This window comes from Lagopus leucura, unplaced genomic scaffold, assembly GCF_019238085.1.
Source record: "Lagopus leucura isolate 7727_CA_CO unplaced genomic scaffold, USGS_WTPT01 Super-Scaffold_73, whole genome shotgun sequence".
Lineage (NCBI taxonomy): Eukaryota > Metazoa > Chordata > Aves > Galliformes > Phasianidae > Lagopus > Lagopus leucura.
Window position 1 is genome coordinate 78,204,714 of NW_024962252.1, and position 15,238 is coordinate 78,219,951.

Below are 15,238 nucleotides of genomic sequence, written 5' to 3' on the forward strand. Positions count from 1 at the left end.
TCGCTCAGCCCGGCCCGCCCTCCCCGAGAGGCCATTGGCCTCCCGCCCCACTCGCGCTACCCTGCCACGTTGCCATTGGCCGATCCGTTCGCCGCTCACCCGCCAGCCCCCGACAAGGAGCTTTCCCTGATTGGGTACCGCGCCCCTGTTTCGTTAACGACTGGCTGCCCCTCTTGTCAATCAAGGCTCCGCGCACGGAGACTGCCTTTCTCCGCTCTTTTTCCCCCGGCCTCGCAGCCTGGGTAGGGCTGACGGAAGCGGCTGTCAGTGAGCGCCTCGCCCCTCCCCGCCGCCCTCCCCCCGCCGCCGCCGCCTCTCCCTCCCGGCGCGTTTTGCCTGCAGGCCATTGGCTCCCAGCGCCGCCAGTCGCGCGGCCTCTCCTGCCCCGGCCGCTGCCGCTCGAAATGGGCGTGACCCGGGCGGCGGGTGCCTCCTACCGATTGGCCGTCTCTCCTGCCAATCCCACGGGGACGGTGGGCTCCCGCGGAGCTTCAGCGCGCGGGCGCCGCTCCGCGCGGCGATTGGACACATCGCGGGCGGGGAGGGGAAAGGTGCGCGGCCCCCCGGGGGGCGGCGGGCAGTGCCCGTATGTGCGCGCGATGACATCACCGATAGCCAATCAGGAGGCGCGGGGCCGGCCTGCCGGCTGCAGCGGGGCGGAGGCTCGCGCTCGTCCGTTGGGGCCGTTGTGCCGCGCGAGGCTGGCGGCGCGGGGTGGGGGGGAAAGTGCTGGGATGCTATCATGTTTGTCACCGCAGCCGAGCGGGCTTGGGGTCACCCTTAGAAGGGAAACCGGATCCCGGGCTGGGCTGCAGCCCTGGGTGGTGGTGCTGCTGGCTGCAGTGAGACACAGGGGAGTCCTCGTAAGCCAGATGTCACAGGAATGATGTCCGCCGCACACCTCGGCACCTGAGCGCTGAGTGCCGTCAGTGCAAACGGCAGCAGTACGGGAGAACCGTCCCCCCACTTCGAGGTGCTTCCTCCCCACTGCTGTGAACAGACACCTCTGTTGGACGTGGGCCCTGGGATCAGAGGTCGAAACACAGCTTACGTAGCATTTTTAGTTACCAGTCAATCTCTTCACAGCCTTTGTAAGGCAGCTAGCCCCGAAAAGCCTGGAAGTTTCCATTTGGATGCGCTTAGTCTTCCATCTGAGCACACAGTGGGATTATTCTTCCAGAGTTCTGTTCACAGGACAGGAGATAACGTGCAGCTTTCAGCTTTTAAGGTCGTGGCCACCACCACTTGCATTAGAAAATCTCGCCTGGCACTCTGAAGGCAGTTTGAGCCAAGGTAATGGTTGCAACAGCCGTTCAGAGCTGGAGCTGAAGCTCCCCTTTGTGCAGCTCCCAGCGCACCTGCTTTGCCAGGAGAAGGTGGGGAAAGGCCCCCAGTGCTGCTTCCTACAGCTCTGCCGGCCACGGGGGTGGCCAAGTGAAACCTCCGACATCCCATGAGCAAGTTTGGAAACAGCCAGAACACTGAGGCCGTGGTTTGCCCTCTGCCATAGGAGACATGTTCATAGACAAGCTAATTTGAGTGCCCAGACCTGGCTGCCAATCAAGCTAGTTAGCTTTGCAGCATCCACAAGATCTGGGACTCAAGATACTTTCACACATCCAGCTGGGAGAGGTTTTTTTGCCATTCCTCACACTTAGTTCTAGTAGTCACTTAAATACAACTTATGTGTTATTAGAGGTATGTCAGATCTGGCTAAAAACTGCTGTATCTTTTGGTTGGTGAATCCAAAATTCACTCAGCCTAGATAATTCTTCTTGAAGAAGATAATTGATAATGCTTCTTGAAGTAGGTTTTATTCCAAGTGGTTTACAGGAAAGTTTCGGAGAGTCCATCTCCCTTGGAGCTGCTGGTAAATCTAGCATAGATTTCAGCAGGTACAGATCTGGGCTGTAATTTTATCATGTTTCTGTTTACAGTCTCCACTTTGCTTCTTGGCTACCTGCCAGAGAGATACTATAGGCAGCATTAGATAATCCTGCCCAGTGTGACCAAAATATACCCCACTGATACTGACTCTTCCATCTAATTTACTGTAGCAGCCATTCTTCACGCAGTGGCTGCTGAAACCAAAATGTACACAAATACTGGAGAAAAGTCTTTCAGTTGTCATTCGGAGCACCTGACCCTGCCTTTCTCCTCGCTTCCAGATTCAGTGCTTTTGTTCTTATTTCACCTACAATTCCAACTGCATATATTATTTTATAGCACATTTAGAAAAATATAAAATGCTTCCTTAGTATATCATCTCAATACCACTTCAACCTTGTCAGAGTTGACTACCCCAAATAAAAAATACTGCCTTATGTTGTTTTTAATGTAACAAATCATATCCCCTGCTTCTTCTCAAGCATGACCTGCTTATCTGTTAGAGATTAACTAAAAATCTACACCATGCACACGAGTCCTTAACCCAGTATAAACAGCACATTCCTAATCTCTAGAAAAAAAAGTGCATATCAGGCTGGATCCTGTGAGTTAAAACAAAGCACTGTCATTGCTCAAGAGGTGTGTGTTTAGCAAGAGGCAAGGATCACAGCAGCAGGCAGCAAGGGCAGTGGAGTGAAGTAATAAGTAGGTGAAATAATGGCTGTACATGGCAATGCAGAGTTAATGGCTAATCTAGGGATTTTGTGGCTGGCCTCAGTTAATCTTCGTGGAAGACTACTAAAGCACAGTATTTCTTTGTGAGGATGTATGTGTATTGGATCAACAGTAGACCATGTGTGTCCCAAATTTGTGTGCTTTCATATATATGCACTGTTTATCTGATTCTGAGCACCGATAAAGTAACTGAACTTCAGAAATGATAACTTATATATGGAAAGTACACAGATCACTCTGAAAGTAATGCCTTTTATTTATTTTCATCGAAACTACAATTGAAACAAAGAGCACAATAACACTGTTTGATTCTCAGCTACAAAACACTTTTTTTCAGCACAGTCACCACTATGAGCTATGCTTTTTCACCAGCAATGAACAAGAGCCTGTATGACGTGCTTGTAAAAATCTGCACCAGTGGAGGTGATCCGCTGTCTCTGTCACCACAGCTGAAATACACCACACACTGCTTCACTGAATGGTGCCACTTTTTCCATGTGGAGGAATTCAGTGACACCCCTTTGCTTCATATGCACTTCCATGTCAGACCTTGTGTCATACTGCAACAAAATGTAACAGAATTGTGATGAGGGGAAGTCCAACCCCTACTGCCATACCACCATCTGCCTCTGACATCATGGGCCAGCATAACAAAATAGGAAGCATTACTTTCAGAGCAGCCCTCAAAGTACATACGTACATATACATATAGTTTGTACAGGATGAAGATAAACTGCTAACAACTTCCATTTGATAGTGCACTTAAGAGGAGTGAAAGTTAGTTCTTACCAGATAGAGTTTTTAAAATTCCTGATTCTTTGTATTTTACTTTTCTTGGCAAACAGATCTGTCCCTTTAGGAGTAGCTGTTGATGAATCACAAGAATAAAATTTGTTTCACGGTTAAATGAATGACAAAACAACTGTAACTTGAGCTGACACCATTTTTACATTATCTCAATTTCACTTCTCTTTTTGAGCTTTAAAACTTTCGTCCAGTGCAGTAACAGGCCTTCACACTGGAGCAACTCTTTCACAAGACATTTTTTATCTGTGAACCACAGATAATAAGGTTGACTTCATGTTAAGAAATGAGTAAAGAAAGTTTGGAAAGGTTCATGTAACGTTTTGTCTGGGTTTTGCTCATCAAGAGAAAAATGGGTAGCAAAGAAAAAGGCACAGATACTGACAAAACTCAGTAATAGTATTATTACCTGTTAGTAGTTTGGGGAATGTATGCCACTCATAGCTAGGTTCAGACATTCTTGTTTCTGGTAGTCAATGAATTCCTCTTCCCAACTGTCACCAAGCCTTTAAGAAGCAAAGCTTTTTTTGATGATTCAAAAATCTTCAGAGGTCAGGCTGTGGGTAACAGCCCTGGAGTAGGTAATGGTAAGTTGTGTCAAGAAAGGTAAAGGTGAATAAGTAGAACATTGTCAATTTCAGAAGGACTGGCTGGATAAATGAAGGAACCCGGCAATAAAGTCAGCTTGGGCAATTACATCAGCAATCTGAAAGAAACCTTGAGTATCTCTAACATTTTAAATCCACTGTGATTCTGATCATACACAAGACAAAGGGGTTACAGGAACAGACTTCAAGGCAAAACTGGAAGAGAAATGGCTGCAAGAGAGGTCCAGGTTATAAGCAGAGAGCATAAAACAAAACAGAAAATTCTGGATCAGGAAAGATATTCAATGTCAATAGCTGTGAGAGACGATGGGAGAATTTATCTGAGAAATTAAGTGAACTTAGAGTTTCCACATGATACCTAGAAAATCAGCAAGATGTTATCCAGCTGTAACATAGTATTGTAAGAAAGAAGTGATGCTGCTCTTCAGTGAGTCAAAAGTGGGGATTAGGGGTAGTCTGTATCTAATTCTAAAACTAAACACATATTTTGTCTCAATTTTCAGTAAAGATGATGATGTTGAACATGGAGTGAGATGGCAAGATGACTAACAGTTAAGAGGGAAAGGAAATTGCCAGTATCACATATAAAAGGAAAATAAAGCACAGACTACAGCATATAGGTAGAAAAACGTTAGATAATGCCCATTCCAGACATCAAAAAATAAAGGAAATTATTTGTCTCACAGTAAGCTTTCTGAATGTAGCAGGAAATGATAAAGAGTAATGTTGGTTTACAAAGGTGGACATTAACAGATTAACCTAATATCTTTCTTATAATATCATTCACCTTCTAGGTGAAGAAGCAGATAACGGGGATTAGCAGAGTAATGTAGGTGATGGACTATCCATAAATGATCAGAGGTGAACTATCTGAGTAAAGAAGGTCTTTGTTTTATAAAAGATCAGTTGGAGGTTAAACCTAGACATTTTCATTTACGACACCAGCAGAAGAAGGTGGTGGGAAATAGAACTGTAAACAGCCCAGTGCAAGGAGGCACAAACAGTAAAGAGAGCTGGGAAACCATACGCAGTTAAATTGATGGAGAAATTGGAATACGGATAAATTGAGGAGTTTAAAAGCAAGATGGTTGGGGACTAATATCAGACATTTCCTCTAGCAACTAGGAGCTTAATGCTTCAAGAAGATCATGAAGAAGGACAGAATATTGTTGTTTATTAGAGCACAATATGAAATGCTATTCAGTTTCAGCATTAGAATGACAAATGCAATCTTAAACATGTCTGGTGACAGGTTAGATGCCTTCACACAGGCACTTAATTAGCAGTGTGCAAGTGCTTATTTGGAGCTGCGCGCCGGCAGTCATGAGCTAGCTCCGAGATGCAACAAACTGAAATGGTTGATGTGCCTCGATTATTTTTGTTGCCTTCCTTTGAGCTTTGTTCACATTCTTAAATTGGGTAGGGACATACAGCCACAAGCTGTCAAGCCAGTTTATAATTAAGCCATGGCTTAGCATGGCTTAATAGGTTACTGCTCCACAGACAAGATGTAATAATTGCCTGTGTACATGTTCTCAGCTTGTCCAGCAGCTGAAGTAACGTGTTAGTTTAAGTTAGTATATTCTGCTAGAGTGTCCTACCTGAAAAGCAGTAGTTTGGGTTGGTAACTCAATCACTTGTGAGTGTATGTTTGCGTGTTCCCCCTGCACCACAGGGAGCTCACAGCTCAGAGCAGAACTGCAGGTGACACAAAAGGTACATTGGAAGTGTTATTTTTGCTCTGAGATGAGTCCTTTTGCCATCTAAAATCTTGCCAAAATTTTTACCACAACATTAGAGTATCAGTTTTTGCTTAGCCTATTCTCACCTGTCATCCTTAATGTGCCTCGACCATTATTACTGCTCTGTTTGGTTCTTCACTGAATATCTGAACTTTTGATTATTTTTTCTACCTTTGAATGATGCATTTTAAGAGAGCTTTAAGAGAGGATAGAGAGTTTAAAAGCTTAAGCATAATCAACCGTAAAGTACTTCTGTTCTTATCTTTTAAGCTAAAGTTATTGAAGAAGTTTGGCAAAAAAGCTTGTTTTTTGGCTCCACGAAACACAACGCTTCTCAGTTTTCTAATGCTGTATGGATGCCATCTTTTACAGTAGAGAACATTCTCATGAAAATTCAAAGCCTGAATGTGATTTTCAAAAAGCAAGTTCAAAATTTCAAGACATTACAATCATGATGTGCAGCTTTTAACTTAGCTATACTACTGTCTATGCAATCCCATTGATAACTTTTCCTACCCAGCAACATTTCTGTCATAAAAGCATCTCTTAAAGAAACCAAATAATAATGTGTTAACTACTTCCCACTTAATCTTTGTGATCTTTTCCTCATTCATATGGAATCCAGGTTTTAACTAATTCCCTAAGTAAGAAAGAAAGTCAAGAAATGAAACAAACCAAGAAAAGTAAACCTTGAAAAACAGAAAGAGAAAAACTTCTGTTTTTCTCACATCTTCTCTCATCCAAGTAATGGTCCCTGGTATCCAGCCCTCGTGCTGCACAATCCCAGAAGTGGCCCAGCAGACCAGGGCTGCAGGCGTGACTGGCTGTGGGCTCACTAATATGGTAGCTCTCGTTGTGACTCAGTCACCAGCAGCAGCCCATCAACAGGCTGCTCACCGCATCGCTGATGGGCAAATTTAAGAAGCAGGATGGGAAAGAAGGGTCATGCTGACTCCTAAAGGAGCTCCCCCCCAAAAAGAGTTAATTCTTCCTCTTCCAGATTTTCATAAGATGCTTTGATGGGTGATATCCCTGACCACCAGAGCAGCTCATGTCAGATGCTTTGTTTCAACATGGCCACTTCAATTGAGCTCAGACAAGAGAGTTTAGCCTTCTCTGTGATAAGTACAAGTAAGCCCTCAGCATTATCTTGCAGTACCCACAGGTCAAAAATGAAGGTTTTTAATATTAAGATATCTATAATGATTCTTCACAGAGAAAAGCAAAGCAGAATGTAAGCCAGGCTCCATGTTGTTATTTATTCAGTAAACATAAATATGCTGTATTTAGTTTTGAAACTGTGGTTAGCTATTTCTTTGTCTAGGCATTAAATTTGTCCTAAAAAGGAGGATGTGTGTATTTTTTCTATTAGCAAATATACACTAAGATTATTCATGTTAAGAATATTAATTTGTATAAGGTATCCTTCTGGCTTCTAGAAATAATGCTAGTGTCTGGACTAGGAAAAAAAAAAAATTAACACTCGGATACATTCTCACCATGGTGACCTACAAGAGAACTGTCACAACAGAAGCTGCTGTTGCCACTACAATTTCCAGAACTCCTGCTGTTTGTGTTGTTGCTGAAGAGAAAATCCACTGCCCTTTGCTGCACTTAAAGCTCGGTAAGATCAGATTGCAGCTTAAAGATAATGTTCACTCTTCACTGTACATCAGTATCAAAGAGAAAAATAAGATGATCAAAATATGCCAATCATAATAATAGCATCAACGTTAAGTATGCTGCACACTTCCTTTGAGGTAGAGAGTGCTCTGACTCCCTCCTGTTTCAGCAAAGGGAAATTAGAGTTGTGATGAGAGCCTTTGGGTTCAGCTCTGTTCAAACCAGAGTGCCACTAATGACAGTAACAATAAACTCCCTACAAGAAGTAGAGGATTGATTCCCCTCAAAGGCAAAAAGAAAATCTAGCAGTGTTTTTGGAACACAGAAATAAATTAGTGTTTCCAGTTATCAAAGAGAAAATGCAAAAGAAGAATAGGCATGTCTCTGCACAATTACTGTTCTGAACTCTGTTCCCACATTCTACCAAAGGACTGCCAATTAAAGCAAGCATGTTGCAAAGGTGTCTTACTGCCAATAGAACAAGGAAATCAGTGAAAAGCATAAAATATACCTTTTGAAACTGTCTACTTGTTATCCAACCAAGTAAGTTTATTTTAAATGCCTAATTCTGAAGATAATTTAAGCTAGTTACAAAAGGAAATGGGATTTAAAACGTGTACATTCAACTTCAGAGAAATGGAGCACAGTTTCATGAATTTTACACTCTTCTGTACAGATATGGAAAAAAGCCATCTTGCTGATGATAGGACTTGACACATTAAAAGCAGTACTTCTGGAAATGAAAGGGCCCCCAAAAGATCTCTGGTTGGCCTAGTCAGTACCAAGAAGCTCTGGAATAAATAACACAGAATATCTATAATTAAACACAGCTAAGGGAATTAGAGTTGGAAGTTGCTATGATAGCATAAAGCCTCTGAAATGATAAAGTGGGAAAATGAGAGAAATGAAAATTATTTGCAAAAATGCTCCAAACCCTGAACAGATCATCAGCATTAGCGACATCTTAGGTGTGAACTCCATGATTTCATTCCTTTTCCACAATCTGTAAAGTTAGGATCTGATGTGCTGTGTTGATATTTTTGTTCTATGAAATGTACAATGTCTAAAAAAGTTTTATAATAGAATTTACGCTGACTGGGAAATGGAGACTCAAATCAAATTATAATTCAACAGAAGCAGGAAGGTAAATCTAAGTTTGGAAATCAGTGTGTCAAAGGATTATTGCATATCAGAGATGATTTGTTTATGGACAAACTTAAATGGATTTCATTTGCATTCATAAAAATAGCTCAGGTTGATCAAAACTACCTTATGATCCATTTAAATTCTCTCTAAATTGAAGGAAGAGTGAATGTTCAATGAAATGTTCTGAAGTTTATCCTCTCTCGCAATGAGGCAAGTCTTTGGGTGGAGGCAGGCAAAAACCCAAAAGAGAAGTACGCTCTAAAGTGCAGCTGTACTGTCTCCTTGGCTCCTCAGAGAAATCCTAAGTGACTGCCAGAACAAGGAACATGTTCAAATTGGATTTTCTTGCTTCTATGCTTTTTGTTTGTTCATTTGTTAAGTTTATTTCCATTTTGTAGTAACCCTTGTTTTACTAGTACAATCCTTTCTTTCTTTCCTTAAACTTGCTTGGTAGTAATGATTACAAGTAACAGTGGCAAACACAAGACACAACTTCTAAGGAAGCATCAAATCTAAATAAATGAGTTATCATGCATACTTTTAGATTACCCATAACCTGAGAGAAATTTGAGAAACGGAGACATTTCTTCTTAGCAAATAATGAGAGTCAGTATTACCCTATGGGGAGAAGTCTGTCCAAGAGGGTGTTTGTTAAACATGTGAGGTTGTATAATTGCAGGTACCCAACTGGGGTTAAATCTTTTGGAGGTTACACCGTGCTCTGGCATGCCCAAGGATGCAACTTACTTCAGTGAGAAAAGTGTTAACGTTGAATGTGTGGAACTCTCAGTCAAGCAAGAGTAACTCAGGTCAATCACAGCATTTGACTGCCTGTCGGGATGATTCAAGGCATGTAAATATTACCTTCCACTGCAAAAAGTTGGAAGAGCAGCATAATTGTGAGAGCTGGAAAAGAAATAATGACAACAGAAACCTGAGAGCATTACTGTACAAAGCTCTTCAATGACCACAGGCTCAACTTTATAATAAAGTGTTTGACAACTCTAAGAGAGGCTCCACAACTGAAGTGTAGCAAATGCAAAGGTGAGTACTCAGCAAACATTTCCAAACACACTGCTGGCACCATCATATCACAACAGGATTCTTAAAATTGTATACCAGCAGGATGCCAGCTATAGATACAGAAAACCTCAATGTCAGTATATTCAGATGGAGAGTGACCTTTGGATACAGGCTTTGCAATGTTATATGTTTATCTAAGATAGGCTGATGTGGTCTGAAACCACTGTAAACCATTTAATTGCGGTGTTAGAAGGGGCTTGGGAATTTTCATTCCTTGAAAAATCACACTCTTTTTCCCAATTATTACCACATCACTACTGTACTATCACAATGTTTTTTGCAAATCATGAGTGAAAGACAGAAAGAAAGAAAGAAAAGGTATTTTCAGTGACATCAAGAAGAGTAGGGATATTCAGTCTGCATCAACTATGACTTGCAGGTTCATTTACACTCTCTGTGGTATGCTAGAATAGGCTTTAGTCAAAATAGCTGGTTCTGGTAGTGGCGGTGTCTGAGTTCTTACCACTATTCGTTCCAGAGGCCCTTCCCAATCCAGAAGCATAACAAGGGGAAGATGAGGGCCCCTGGAGAAGGAGGGCTTTTAGAAATGAGCTACTGTCACAGCAATTAATCCTCTCTTCTCAACACCCGGACAAAAAGGAGATGAATAGTGTCTGAACTAGTTGGCAAAAGTAACCCATTCTCAGTTCCTACATTTCAACAGCACTCACCTCTTCTGCCAGAGAAAGGTTGTGATTAGTCAGTAGTTGTGGCACTTTTAGAAAGTTGTGTCCTGCAGCAAAGGATGGACTACATCATATGCAGAGGTGCCTGCCCCTAAGATAGGTGTGTAGTTTCAAAAGTCGGCATCCCTACTACAGAGTTTCTGACAGAAGTTCAGCAGGGTGGAGGCCTGTGTGACTGCCTAGCTGATAGAAATCATGGTCTAGATTGGACAGAAATCAAGATAAAGCGTAGGCTGTGACTGGCAGTGCAATAGCAAGAGAAGGAACATTAAGAGGCAGTACATTTGGAATTGATGAGGAGCCACTTATTGCAATTTCTATTCAGACCTTGTCATACGATTGTGTAGTTCCTTTATCGTGCCTTACAGTACAGTCTTAGTGGCTGCTTGCGGTTGAAGTAATGAAAAGAAAAGGTTACACCCTATTTTCAAGCACATTTAACTCAAAACACAAAACTAACAACATCTGAATTCTAGCGACAGAATTACAAGAAAGTCCCGTGTGAACAGTGATGGAGGCAGGAAGGTGTGACTAAATACATAAAGTCTGGGATTTTTGTTTTCCAAAAGAAAAACAAAGGACTCTATACCCAAAGCAGAAGAAAGTCAGTGGAGCAGAAACCACAAGGGACAAAGTGTCCACTCATCCAGCACTCTCAGATTCAGAGGACAGAGCAATTTAGCAAATCCCAGAGATCAGAAGACAGAATCATAGACAGACTCATGCAGATTAAGAATCATGCCTGAGTGACTGCAGGAGCAAGAAAAACAAAACACACAGCCCTGAAACCTGTCAAAGCTAGATTGTGAGAAATGACAAATTCCCAGAGAAAGGGGGAAGGACACAAGGCTTGGGAGTATGGACTGTTCTTTCAGAACATTGCAAAGGTGGAGTGAAGTCCAGACACCTTGATCAGTTTACCTGAAGCATCTGTTTTTCTTTTAGAGGAAGATTCACTCATCTCATTTTCTGTTGCTCGAATATTCATTAGTCATTTGCCAAAAGAGTTTAAAAAGCAATGCAAACAGTAGTCCAAGCAAAACATTTTTTTTTCTTAGTCTTTGGGTGGAGAGGAAAGAATCCCAGGGTGACGATGAGACTATCATAAATCCTGGTTTAACAAGTATGTGAGCCTGTATGAAAGAGTCCAAGAAAGTAGAGATGTGTTTATGTGGCTACAAGAGAGAATCCCACTGGTATTTGTCTTTTCAGTCCTTGCAGCTCGTACTGTAACAACAACAGTTATTTTTCAGGCTGCCACATGCCATCAGATTTTAACCAGAGTGAGACAAACAATTGGACCAATCATGTTTCCAATAAAGTCTGCTAGATTATTTGTATTTATTTCAGAAAAAGTATATTCAGTCTGAAGATATTTGTAGCAGCATTTAAAGAATTTCTTTTCTGTCTAGTTTTAATACCATTTAATTATGTTGGCTTGGGTAGAGTTGTGTGATTTCTCAGTCTTGAGGATTTAAACAATCAGGTCAGTGTCTTCTTATTAATTATTAATTGCCCAAGGGCCTAGAGGCTTGTCACAGTTGAGGCCAACATGCAGTGCTGCTAATGCCATCGCAAAAAGGCAGTGGTTAAGTATGTAGGCCATCAGGTCCATAGCATCAGCCAATCATCACTATTTCCATATACCTGCAGCACCATAAGACAGACCTCTGTGCTTGGAAAGTACAGTTGCACTTACCCACATTATTTTAAAATTGATTTCAAAGGATTCTGCAAAACATAATCAGAGCACATATTTAAAAAAGACAGAAATACAGATGAAGGCAACCACTGAAGAAGTGTATCTGTGTCTGTAGTTAAAGCCTACTAAATTAAATGTGAAAAATTTCTCTCAGACTGGAAATCACATCGCTGTGTGTGGTCACAGAAGAAAGCTCAGTAAATTCTGGTTTGGTGGGTGAGTCAGCATGAGTCATCAACAGAAATACCATCCTACGTTATACGAAGCTGCAAGGTACATTTAGAAACGTTTCACAGTAACAAAATAATGCTGTGCTCCTGCTTTTTGTCTAGATGACATTAATGACAGTCCCAACTTTCCTAAAATACTGTAAGCATCCTTACCTCAACATGTGAGGTTAAAAAAAAAATAAATCCCTCTTTATTTTGCTGTTTTTATTAAGCAAAGCCAACACATGTGAAAAGCCTTTGGGAAAGCCTCAGGTAGCAAATAAAGTCCTTTACATAGTTACACTGACTGACAGCTGAGCAACACCTGCTTTTCAGGTGCATTTCTGATTACTTGACTGAAACATGCGGAGTTTATTTTTCTCCATTCCAATTTTAATTGTTTCCATCACTCAAAATTTCAAGCAGGTAATAAGATACTATGACAAATAAAGGTAGGTAGCTGGCATCACCAACTGTGTAATAAGCAAAACAGTGCCTATTTTGCTCTTGATTTTTTTTTTTTTAAATTGTGGCATCCTGTTGAAAGACTTCTGGATGCAGTGCAGGTGAACATTTGTAAGGTTGAAACTATTCCTGTTTTCTCCTCTCCCACTTTTCTTAATTTCCATGGAAAAGGTTTGTTTTTCTACTCTTTATATTTTATTTTCATCCAAAACAAATTTTATTCTGTTCTAGCATGTCTTTCCGCATATAATTTCCCAACATATGTACAGCTACATAAGAAACATGTTTTCTCACTACTTCTTGTATTAATTGTAGGAGCTCTGATATTTTCTCTAGCTCTGCTCGAGATGAAGAAAATTTTGCATGTAATATGGCTGTACTAAAAGTCTAGAGTACAGAACAGCAGGGCATTCACACGGAGAGCTATTTGGCCAGCTGGACAACTTGCACTCCAGTCTGGAAATAAAATCCACTGCTGCAGTTAGTCATCCCTCTGGATCCCACTCATCCCAGTGATGCCACACAGATGCAGCCAGATTCACATCAGCTAATCTAGTTACAAAACAGAGGCCCTAGTACTATCAGATATGTTAAAATCCATGTAAACAGAAATGGCTTAACCTCTTATTTTAAACTGCAAACTCTTTTTTTTTTTTGCTGCTCTTCCAATAGCTTAGCAAATGCATTCTGAATTTGTCCTCTCATTATCTCAAAGGGAGGATGTTTCCTGGATTTACTCCTAACCATTGTGTTTTGGTTCACTAATCAATTCTTTTCCTAGCTAAGTTGTCTATGCATCATCTACTTAACACTGCAGACAACTAATACTGTGATTCATTCATTGTTGCTTTGTGTAGTAGTCTTAGAAAATCTTGTGGGTTTATTATTCTTGAATTACATATTATGTTAACTCACACACTAAGTAAAAAAGGGTACTATTGCTCGTGCTGCTGCCACTGCTTGTTTTTTTTTAAGCATTCATCGTACTTGGAACGATGGAAAGGCCAAATCATGGCCTTTGAGATGCTGGATGAAGGAATGCCAATTTTGTGAATCCATTTGCATTCATGAGCAAATTATTGTCTACAGGAGAAGCAGCCCTAAGCACACCTTGAAAAAGGGCAGACATTCTTTGGACTTTGCAAGAAGCTCTGAGGCAAAGGAATTTGTGTCAGAGGCACTTTCGTGTTGGGTTTGAGCTTCCTGTCTCTAAGTGTGACCACAAAGACAAATTCAAAGATGCATTTAGCTAGTTAGTTATCTACACTGTTTATTCACTGGGCAATCAGGGGTACCAATTTTGCATGTACAGACTAAATATGTCAGCATTCAACCCAACTCGTTGTCAAATCAATGTTTTACTCCAACTGATGTTCCTGTAGGACATTGCTGTGTTTTGGACATTTGCTGCTACAAACAGTGGAGACTGGAAAATGTTTTCTGCACACAAACTGATTATTGTAGATATGTTTGTACAGAGTACACACATACACGTGGGTACCTCTTTAGAACATATTCTCAGTAGACAGTCTTTTCACAATAGGTCAGTATTCAGTGCACTTTTCCTGTTTCAATACTTTCAACAAAAATGTAAAGCAGTGCCTATTTTTGTAAAGTCATTTTCAAATGTTACTGGAAGCAATTCTCAGCATTACTCTTTCTTCAGCATTCCCCACAACTAAAATGGGTGGATGAGCAATAATTTAAGCTATAAAAACTGAGGCAAATTCCTGATCTCCTTATACTTTCTATCAGCTACTGACTCTCACATTTACGTGATTTTTGAGGATTTTACGTCCAAATTTGCTAAAAGTAGGGGAAATTCACTCTGATAACAGACACAGAATAGAGAATTTGACAAAGATGACATAATATCTGGCTGTATTGGATGACAATATAAACACTAATTCTCGAGATACCTTTGCGGGAGGATTCCTCTTCCATCAGAGCCTGAAGGAGGGACATGCAATTTCCTATTGTTGCTTTTCTTTCACCACAAATTATCTCAGAAGAAACCTCAACATTGATGTGCACACTCACTCCTGAAAACTTCAAGTCAAACCTGTGGAGCTGGAGACAATCTGAATAATTCAGCGAGTGAGTTTGCAAATGAAAAAAACACATGGTTTCCTTCTCTCACTTAAATGCTTTCCGGTGCACTTAAGAGTGAATTTCTCTGCCACATGAAAGAGGCATAGTTCTTGCTCAGTATCTCACTTGCTCTGGAAATGAAAGTTCTAATCTCCCTGTGTGCTCTGGTGGTGTCATAAACAAGAGCCGCAGCCAGCCTCCACTCACTCTCATTCAAGCTGTCTGAATGCATGAGATAGATTTGTTTCCAGGTTTTTGGGATCTCCTGAACTTGAAACTACACAGATATTGGATGTGTATCCAGAAAAACATTTAGGTCTGTCAGTGCCATGAGAATTCTGGCTTGACTCTGAGTGAGGCAATTCTAATTTTTGTGACTGGGTGATGGCATGGCATTACAAGATTTCAGGAAGGCTTACACCAAGGACTCAGGGCATTAATCTTAAAACTGCATGTA